Consider the following 10,727-nt stretch of genomic DNA (forward strand, 5'->3'; position numbering starts at 1 on the left):
GTCAGTGGGCAAACGTACAAAATCAGCAGGGGATCAATTACTTTTTTCCCCCACTGTACATACATATATATGGAAAAGAAACATTACAAGTATAAATCACAATAAGATGTAATAAAGTACAGATAAACAAAGTGTAATAAAATGTGATCTGTTTGAAAATGCAGGGACGTCACTGGAAAAGATGATGTCTGGATGGCAGCATATGTTGCTCCAAAATGTGTACATCTCTTCTGCAAAAATGGTGCCCTCACAGATGTGCGAATTACATGACAGACAGACAGACAGACAGACAGACACTCACACACACTGTCACACCCACACACACACTTTCACAGAGAGACATATACACACACACACACACACACTTTCACACAGAGACAGGCACACACACGTACAGACACACACACTAACTTTCACACAGAGACAGACACACACACACACACACACACACACACATACATACATACATATGGAAAAGAAACAATACTTTTATAAATCACAATAAGATGTAATAAAGTACAGAAAAACTAAATGTAAGAAAATGTGATCTTTAATACACACAAATATGTATGGCTGGTCGGATGCGTCTTGGACTCGGGTTCCTCTTCATTACGTATAACGCTTTTGCCTTTTGCTAAAGCTTTCCGTGGAGGGGATCGTGGGTGAGTTTGTACCATTTTTGGGAGGATCTGCCTTGTTGGGGCAGAGCTGTGATCCAGGTGAACAGCAGATCGGGCATAGGTGGGCATGTGGGCAGAGGAGTAGGAAGGCCGGTCAAGCAAATAAGCTTGCTAAGGTACGCAGCAGCAGCAAGCAGCCCCCCCATCCAGCCAGCCAGCCAGTCTGGCTGGCAGTGACTGAGTGGTTGACAGACGGCAAGCAACGGAATGTACGTGCTCTGTGATGTCATAGCAGTCAGCTGAGAGAGGCTCGTGATGTCATCGCTGAGCTGGCTGGCTGGCTGGCTCTGTGTGTGTGTGTGTCTGTGTCTGTCTGTTTTTCTGTTTGTCAGTCTGTCTGTCTGTCTGTCTCTCTCTCTCTCTCTCTCTCTCTCTCTCTCTCCCTCTCAATTCAATTCATTTGTATTGTCAAAGCAATTGGACATACATACATACATACATACATATATGTAGCGTAAGGTACACTTATACATTTCAATTAAAGAAGTGAATTCATAGTATCACCTTATCACGAATCCTGGAGTCTTGTAGAACTCAATTTCTGTAATAATTGGACGCAGACACCAATTCCAAAGATATAAATTGTCAAATTTATTTAAAAACAAAGACTAAATGTAGCACTACACTAATTATACAAAAGGGAAAAACTAATTAAAATTCAACTCTAGATCAACAAATCAAAGACAAATCACTTCCGTGACCAAATCAAAGACCATGGGATCCCATAGGATAACACACAAATCGTTAAACAAAAAAGGTTATAAACACATTGACTACAATACCGGTTAGTAATTCTAGGAATCACTAAGAAACAGTTGAAAGTGCTAAATTGCAGTTTCAGAAGATGAAAAAAAACTGTAACTGATGGGATATGTAGTACTTTATACTCGAGTGGTCTATGCGATTACATCCTGTTGGTGTTATTAAGAACGCCAAGTACCAGAATGCAGAGCGGGACTGTTTTTTGTGCCGTGACTTGTTGGGGGAAAAAGGCGCAGAAAAAACGGACGAGAAGGTGAAGGTAGTATGGCGGTGATGCACGCGTTGGTGAAGTGGGAAAGCGGGGTCGACAAAGACTCTTACAGCGTGATTCCCACTGCTTGCTTTCGCAATTTTGATTTATTCAGCATTGCTGATGATGACGAAGAGACGACTCGAAACTTCAGAGCAGAGTGGAGAGACACGAACAAACCTCCAAAAGGTGGATGGCCTGTCCATGAAGCGCAGATCATTATGACTGGTAACAATGTTTATTTAAAAAAAAAAAAACATTAAAGTCTTTACATGCTATTTGATATATACAATCACAGTATATTTGAAATGAATGTTTAAGTTATTAATGTGTTGTACTTCTAACATACTCTTATAACATGGTAGATGGTGGTGAGGGCGCTAAAACTCGTCATACTTGACTGGCATTTGTAAGAACGATTTATTGTGTGTTGTGCTTTACAATAAAATCCCCCAAATCACAAAATAAATTAAACCAGATATAATTTAACTTCAGTTTTGATTCAGTGTTGGCTGTTCATCTTAATTTGTATGGTCAAAGCACAGTATTTTTATGACAAATAAATATAATCCCCAAATATCTGTGGACATAATGCAGGGTTTTATTTATTTTATTTTTATTTTAGGAAAAGAAGGCGAACTAAGAAGAAAACTTAATGACCTAACAAAAATGCCCTGTCCTAAAATGAAGAGAGTACCTAAACCAAACAAAAAACTTCAAATTTCAGATGATAGTGACCTTGATGAACCACAGTTACCGGTGAGATAATTACTGCAAATATTAAATAAATGTATTGCAGGATTGTTTTTTTTTAAATCATTTTCATATATATATATATATATATATTCATTTTAAACTCTTTTCCTCTCTGAATACAGCACAAAATAAGAAAGAAAACCGATGGAGCTTCAAGAATTAGATCCCGTCATATTCTACAGACATTTAAAGAGTCCAGTGAAGTTGAGCTACAGCAAAACGTTAAGCAGCTCGAAAAGGAAAACACAAGACTTAAAAATGAAAACCAATGTCTTCGAAACCGTATGGTTGATGGTAAGTTTTTTTATTTATAGCAAATAATTCCTTACCTTGATAAATGTTATTCTTCAGTAATTTAGATTCCAGAGTAATGTATTATAGTTGATCATACTGAAGTAATCTAGAACCACAATACAGACTCTTAATGTGCACTGTCTAATAATTTAATAATACTGATTATTAAATAAAGTTTTTCAACATAACTTCATAATCCTACATTAATGACTATATGCATTACATTAGACCTGGTAATTCTTGTATTTTATCTCTTTTATGTTTTTCGTAGCTAATGTTAATGACCCACAAAAAGGTCAGTTTGCCAATAACATAGAGCAAGTCTCTCAAGTATAATTGCAGGCATTGATGGTTTTGTTTTCACTTTGTATTAAATATATTACTAGAAATGATTATCATTTAATACTAAGGTTTTTTTCTCCAGAGATTCCAGACCTTTTGGACAATCTGAAAAAAATTGTAACAAAAGCCACATTTATCAGCAATGAAGACAAAAGTGTGTCACCATCAAGTGGTTCTGACAGCCCCACAGCAAATTGTTCTGAATCTGACAAAGAATCACCAAAACAGGTATAACACTCTTGGTCTACAATATTACAAAGACAAGGTAAAAATATATATATTGAAAACAAATATTGGTTGTAAACAATCTAATGATGCTACATTATCAGTTATATTCATAGTTATAGTTGATAATAAGAATGTAATTGAATTATGGGTGTCACAGATTCACTGACTTTATTATGTGTGTAAATTAATAAACTTAGAATTGAGACATACTGTGGTCTTTAATAACACATTTCTGTAACAAAATCACAGCCTTACTGATAATGTATTCCACTTAACATAATATAAGAATAGTTTGGGGATAAACTTGTTTTTTATTTACCATTGTCTTTTAGGTGGAAATATTCCCAGGCACTGGAGTTTACATTGACAAACTGTCCTGGATCCTTGCAGAGAGGTGGAGCACGAATACGTCATATGCAAGAACCCTGACGGTTGCTGTCTTTGACTTTCCAACATTATTAAAGAGCAATCTTCGTGGTGGTGGCAGCAAGAGAGATCCAACTTCGGAGAAAAAGACACCTCTGGATCGCTTAAAGGTGGAAGCCATATATGGTATGTAAATGCTGTTGTACAAAATTTCTAACTCTCCTTTTTAACTGTATAGAACACAAAGGGTTAGCATTTGAAATGTTCCTTTGGCCTTTGTTTTAGTTTCAGAGACTAGAGTTAATTTATTAATAAATAATAATACCTTACATGTAGCAGCTGGAAAGATCCCAAAGTGCTCTACAGACTCACTTCACCCACCACCCTCTGGGGTGCAGCCATTTTGTACCAGCAGATTACTACACAGCAGTAAAGGTGGAGTCATAACAAATTTGTTAGACCTGATTGAGGGAAGCCTGACTTAGAATTCAGCCACGTCACTCTTTCAACAACACCTTGTAAATCACCTTGGATTAATGCTTCAGACATATTAATACATAATAATAATGAATAGTGCCATGGGATCCTTGACAATATAAACTTTCATGTCTCATTTAAATTTGACTTTTGAGCAAATACTTCACATTTCAGTCCAGTTGTGCCACATCAATGTAATGCTTAAGCAAGGTATTAATGGAGAAAAGACTGCCTTTGCATAGCTGCTTCGCCAAGTACAGATTTTACTATGAACTAGTGTAAGACAAGTTTAAGAGCATACACCAAAACGTTTAAATACACCCACACACAAAAATGTTGATTTACTGTGGCAATATGTAACTAATGAACCCTTCTCAAAGATATGTGGTATGTTTATTAAAAGATTTTTATATATCTATGTGCAAGTCATTAAATCTATGTGATACATGTTTTTTAGGGGCTACCTCGAAAAAATTGCCCAGTACCCCAAAGAGTGTAATTGGTGGTGCAATTAACAGCAAGATAAATGAACTACGACACAGAATGAAACCAGAGTGAAGATTTGAAGAACCAGATCTGTATTTTTTGTTTTGTTTTCAACAGGGTTGGGGTCAATTCCAATTCAATTTTTAATTCCCTTTTCAATTCAATTCCAATAAAGAATATTCTGTGAATGCAAAAAGTAATTGCAATTTTGAATTGATTTGTAGGAGGAATTGGAATTGAAAAACAGGAATTGACCCCAACCATGGTTTTCAGTGAGTGTTGTACAAATTGATAGGTCAGGGTTTCTGTAAAAACTTAATAGAGGCCAGCAGGCGTGCACGATCTGGGAAAAACTGCTCCACTACAACAGACCTCTTTCCCTTCGTTTTCTCTAAAAACCTCCTGATATCCTTCACTGCAGCTCTGACTCACCGAGGACGAGGAGGCGAGAGAGGAATCCGTGAAGCCGCCCTCACTGTCACTCCGAGCCGCGATGCTCCAGCGTGTAGCCGGACCTTTCCCCACCAAGCCGCTCGCTACCCCAGCTTCACTACTGTGCCACCACTTCTTTTACTGCCACTATTTACCAACACCGTCCGTGCTCCCTCCCAGCACCTTCTTAGTGCGTTTTTTCCACCCGGCGCCTCGGCTTGTACCGCCGAGCCTGGCCCTGCCTCCTCCTCGGCTACACCCTGTGTGTCTGTCCGCCCGTCTGCTGGCTGCTGAGGTTGTTCCTCGTCACTAACCAGCGCCCCGTGCACCGCCTCAACACCATCTCCCCCCGGCGTCTCGGTCGTCACTATCCCCCGCTGCCTCGACCCCGTCCCCCAGCTGTGCGTCATCGCCTCCGGGCAGCTCTTCCCCCGTCACGGCATCAGTGGTACCATCGGTCCGACCGGCGACTGTCTCCTCCGCCGGGGCTCGATCTCTGTCTGCCCGCTGCATCTGTGGCTGCGGGCCGGTGTCTCTATTCCTCCCCGCGTCGCCCCGCTCCTCCTCCCGCTCCCTGTCCTGCTCGGGACAGTTCCTCACGACATGCCCCTCGCTCCCACACCTGAAACACTTCATGGACTCCGAAGTAGCGAACACGACGTAGTCGGTATTGTCGATCTTAAATTTAAAAATGACATTAAGATCCTCATTGATGTTATTGAGGATCATATACAGCTGCCTTCGGAAGGACACGACGTGTTTCAGTTGCGGGGCTTTGCAGCCCAGCGGGACCCTCTTAATGCCGGACATCAGCTGCCCGAGCCGGTGCGGATGAACGGAGGGACGTTAGACAGCGTTACCTTCCGGGCAGGAGCAGCGAGCGGCAACACCGGGGTGAAAGTGTCGTCTAACACTGTGCCATTAGCCACTAGCTGATTGAGCAGATCAGTGGTTTTTAAGAAGATAACAATGGCAGCAGACTTGATATTTTCACACCCTGCTACCTCCCCAACCGCTAACACACACTGCTCTAGGGGGCAGAACTGCACCGGAGCGATCTTGACTCCATGGCGTCGGGTCAGTTTTTCAAAAGACGCATTCAGGGGGTCCGACCCCCCGACCCGGGAAGAACTACCGGTACTCCCCCCTCCCCTCCCCTGTTCCCCCACAATAAGAAAAGCACTGAAAACAGAAGACAAAATAAACAAACTGAAAAAAGTAAAGCAACAAAAAAACGCAGCCAAAGGACAGAGCTCTCAGCAGCACTCCCGCTCACTGCAGACCCCTCCCACACACTCCCAGCTGAGAGAGAGAGAGAGAGAGAGAGAGAGAGAGAGAGAGAGAGAGAGAGTTAGTGTCTGTCTGTCTCTCTCTCTCTCTCTCTGTAGATGCATCATAGGGAACATATGTAACAATCTCTCTTTTTGTTTACCAAAAATGAGAATGAACGTATTTCAAGTGGGTGTTGCCTTGGTTGGAAACGTTTTAAGATTATTTATGAAGTGTAAAGTGGATTTGTCTCAGTTCTCCGTAGTTTTCAATGTATGTGCCATTCAGTAGCGTTCATGTTACAGATGTGCCCTATGCAGTGGTAGGGTCAATAAAATGTCAGTAAAACTTTATTTTAGCAATTATGGAGGGGAAGAACTGCAAATAGCGGGTCCCCACTAATTATCTAACTTACCAACAACGTTTAAAATTAGGTCTTGCGAAGCTGCCAAATAATGCTGTATAATCGTATGTGTCTTCATACACCGGCTGCTATAGTCTGATAGCTTTGATTATATATATATATTTTCTCGTGAACCACAAATGCTATTTGCTTGATTTTTACAGAGTATGTTATAAATACCATTCTTATGAAGCCTGACAAATTGTATGCTGTAATTATGAATATTTTCAAATCATTTGTTTGTTTTTCCTAACATGTTACAAATGTTCCCTATGTGAAAGATGCATTATATCTTAATGACGTCTAAACAATTAAAGATATACAGATTATTATTTTTGGTAAAGTTATAATACATTGCTATTAACTATGTGTGTCAGTAAAAGTTTAAATTTCCTAAAGGATTTTTATTGATCTTGCAAAATAAGTGTTTAGGGAACATTTGTAACATAGAGGTGGGTTAGCCACCGGCTAAGGGCAGCGGCTCCGGCTCCAGCACCGTCACCATGTCGCTGGAAAAGCGCTAAGTGAGCTCACAGTGAGCTCAGTGTAATGTCTGCTCTGGTGAGCTCACAGTGTGACCTAGTCGTGAGTTCACGTCTTCACTGGGTAGTCCTTGACAACTTAATTGACTCAAATCTTGGGCTTAATTGGTCAAAATGACCATTGGTTGAAGGTACTCAGGGACTGATGTGTAGAGAGACTTATTAAACCTGCAGGATTGTGGTTTTCCCAGATCAGAATTAACCAGATCACCACAAAGGAACATGGTAGGTGCTATTGCAACACAGATTACATAAATACATTGAAATCCAAGTTTGCAGTGGTCCTTGGGCCATTGTGTGGTGATCCAGATCACTTCAGCAGGAATTTTGCAGTGGTCTGGACTACAACTCTCTCTCTCTCTCTCTCTCTCTCTCTCTCTCTCTCTCTCTCTCTCAATTCAGTGCATTTGAATTGTCAAAGCAATTGGACATGCATACATACATACATACATATACACTCACCTAAAGGATTATTAGGAACACCTGTTCAATTTCTCATTAATGCAATTATCTAACCAACCAATCACATGGCAGTTGCTTCAATGCATTTAGGGGTGTGGTCCTGGTCAAGACAATCTCCTGAACTCCAAACTGAATGTCTGAATGGGAATGAAAGGTGATTTAAGCAATTTTGAGCGTGGCATGGTTGTTGGTGCCAGACGGGCCGGTCTGAGTATTTCACAATCTGCTCAATTACTGGGATTTTCACGCACAACCATTTCTAGGGTTTACAAAGAATGGTGTGAAAAGGGAAAAACATCCAGTATGCGGCAGTCCTGTGGGCGAAAATGCCTTGTTGATGCTAGAGCTCAGAGGAGAATGGGCCGACTCGATTCAAGCTGATAGAAGAGCAACTTTGACTGAAATAACCACTCGCTACAACCGAGGTATGCAGCAAGGCATTTGTGATGCCACAACACGTACAACCTTGAGGCGGATGGGCTACAACAGCAGAAGACCCCACTGGGTACCACTCATCTCCACTACAAATAGGAAAAAGAGGCTGCAATTTGCACAAGCTCACCAAAATTGGACAGTTGAAGACTGGAAAAATGTTGCCTGGTCTGATGAGTCTCGATTTCAGAGTCAGAATTTGGCGTAAACAGAATGAGAACATGGATCCATCATGCCTTGTTACCACTGTGCAGGCTGGTGGTGGTGGTGTAATGGTGTGGGGGATGTTTTCTTGGCACACTTTAGGCCCCTTAGTGCCAATTGGGCATCGTTTAAATGCCACGGCCCGTTGTTTCTGACCATGTCCATCCCTTTATGACCACCATGTACCCATCCTCTGATGGCTACTTCCAGCAGGATAATGCACCATGTCACAAAGGTCGAATCATTTCAAATTGGTTTCTTGAACATGACAATGAGTTCACTGTACTAAACTGGCCCCCACAGTCACCAGATCTCAACCCAATAGAGCATCTTTGGGATGTGGTGTGTAACATTATGTTGGGTGTATTTGGATAAGAGTATTTGGGCTCTGAGCTGAAGCACGGATCTAAAGAAGACCTCTCCCCCCCAAAGTTATCAGATTTCCTTAGCTCATCAGCTTGGAACTGGTTTGCATCAAAGTGACAGTTTTGGGGAGGATGGCACCGAGAAGAGGCCAAATAGTTTGTTATTCTGCTATGAGATGTCTGGAGAAAGGGGCCTGTGGGTGATAAAAACTCTTTGAAGTGGATGAGAGCCGAAATCCCGACATAGAGCTACGAACCCAGGCCAACCGGCATTTCCAAAAGATGGCATGGATTGACATCAGTCATAAATCCAAAGTCACAAAAGATTAAGTCTGTTTTAGTTACTTGTGATAAATTGTTGATATCCTAAGCGTTGGCATTAGAGTCATTAGGTGATTAATCGAGTACTGTTCTGTTGGGTTGTTACTGAATAGCCAAAACAATGATTACCCAAATGTCCCCATGTGAAGCATTGATTGTTAAGGTACCAGGAACAGAGATTCCTGAATTCCTTGGACGCCTAGGCAGTTTGGACTTTGAAGTAGAGTCGCGTCGAACTCAGTTGGCAAACGACACTACGACGCAACTCGAAAAAGAGTCGATAGAGGTGATGAAAGTTATGGCTAGCTTAGCACTTGCGAGCTCAAGGGTAGTGAACTGGATCATAAGCAAGTTTGAAAAACTGAAAAAGCTAGGAGAAAAGTATGCTAAAGCGAAAGAAGAAAGAGCCAAACGGCATGGAATGGTTTTAGAATTTGAAGGAAAGCTAGATACTTGTGGAAAACAAGTCATTGTGTTGAATGCTGAAAAAGAGGACTTAATTGAACAGAGAGAGCAATTAGGAAATGATTTAAGACAATGTCAAGTTGAATTGGAAACAACTCTGATCCAAGTAAAAGGTCTGCAAAATGACAGATGTAAAGCGGTTGAAAATGAAAGGATAGTTTTGAAGGACCGGGATGTTTTGGAAATGCGTCTTTGCAAAACAGTCAGGGAGAAAGATTTGGGCACTGTAAAAATGGAGATACTCGAAGGCGAGGTCATACATTTAAAAAGGGACAGTGAAGAAATGAGGAGAGTAAATCAGGTGCTTAGGGGAGAACTCAAATCAACTGAAGTTGAAAATGAGCGTCTCAAGCAACAAATAGGGGCCCTGAAAGCTGCCTCTTGGTGGGCTGCAAAGCTGACACCTGACAGCATAAAGGAACAGCCGGAACCGGCCAATGCACGGAGTCGCACACCGTCTCCACATTTAGGCCCCGGGTTGCCTCGTCCTGATCGTACCCCTCCCTGTAGTCTTTCTCCACCCAGGGTAAGAAGCTCGTCGCACAGACGAACTTCCTCTCCCGAGAGTCCAGACCGAAAGGTTAACATGCGCCAGTTGAGAGAACTGGCTAAAGATTGTGAAACCTTTAACCCAGCAGACAAGGAAGGAAATGTGGAAGCGTATATTAAGGACATTAAGTATGCTTTGAGTTTCTATCCTGAGGCTACGGAGAAGGAAAAGGTTCTCCTAATCCGCAAAACTACCTCTCGCCAAGTCCATTCTTGGATGGAGAGGCAAGGGTCCATGGTCTGCGATAGGTTTCAACGCTTGTGCAGAGCATTAGTTAGGGACTATTCCAGGTTCATTGATCCAGTGGCAGCAGTGACTGCCGCACAGCAGATCAAACAGGGTAAGCATGAGTCCCCCCGTGATTACTATGAAAAGCTTAGGAAAACCTATTTTGCGGGTCAAGATCGACCCGGGGCCGAGGAAGAGGTGAGCTTTAAAGGGTTGTTTGTTGCTAATTTGTTCCCAGCGATTAAGGAAATGATCATATTACATGCAGACGCAATGTATATGAACATAGCTGAAATTCGAAAAAATGGCACAGAAAGCTTGTGAAAGCAAGTACAATAGCACTTCTGATCGTAAAGATTCAAGCACCCAAGTACTGGCAAGGCGCTCTGAGAGCCCTATTTCTCCACTGGAGT

At 41.7% G+C, this 10,727-nt stretch overlaps 1 non-coding gene across 1 annotated transcript; it reads left to right on the forward strand.

Moving 5' to 3' along the window:
• Nucleotides 1–590: 590 nt before the first annotated feature.
• LOC136730546 (U5 spliceosomal RNA) lies at nucleotides 591–705 on the forward strand. Its single transcript, XR_010809340.1, has one exon. It is a non-coding gene; the product is annotated as a U5 spliceosomal RNA (small nuclear RNA).
• The last annotated feature ends 10,022 nt before the right edge of the window (nucleotides 706–10,727 follow it).

Source organism: Amia ocellicauda, unplaced genomic scaffold (assembly GCF_036373705.1).
Source record: "Amia ocellicauda isolate fAmiCal2 unplaced genomic scaffold, fAmiCal2.hap1 HAP1_SCAFFOLD_32, whole genome shotgun sequence".
NCBI classification, from domain to species: domain Eukaryota; kingdom Metazoa; phylum Chordata; class Actinopteri; order Amiiformes; family Amiidae; genus Amia; species Amia ocellicauda.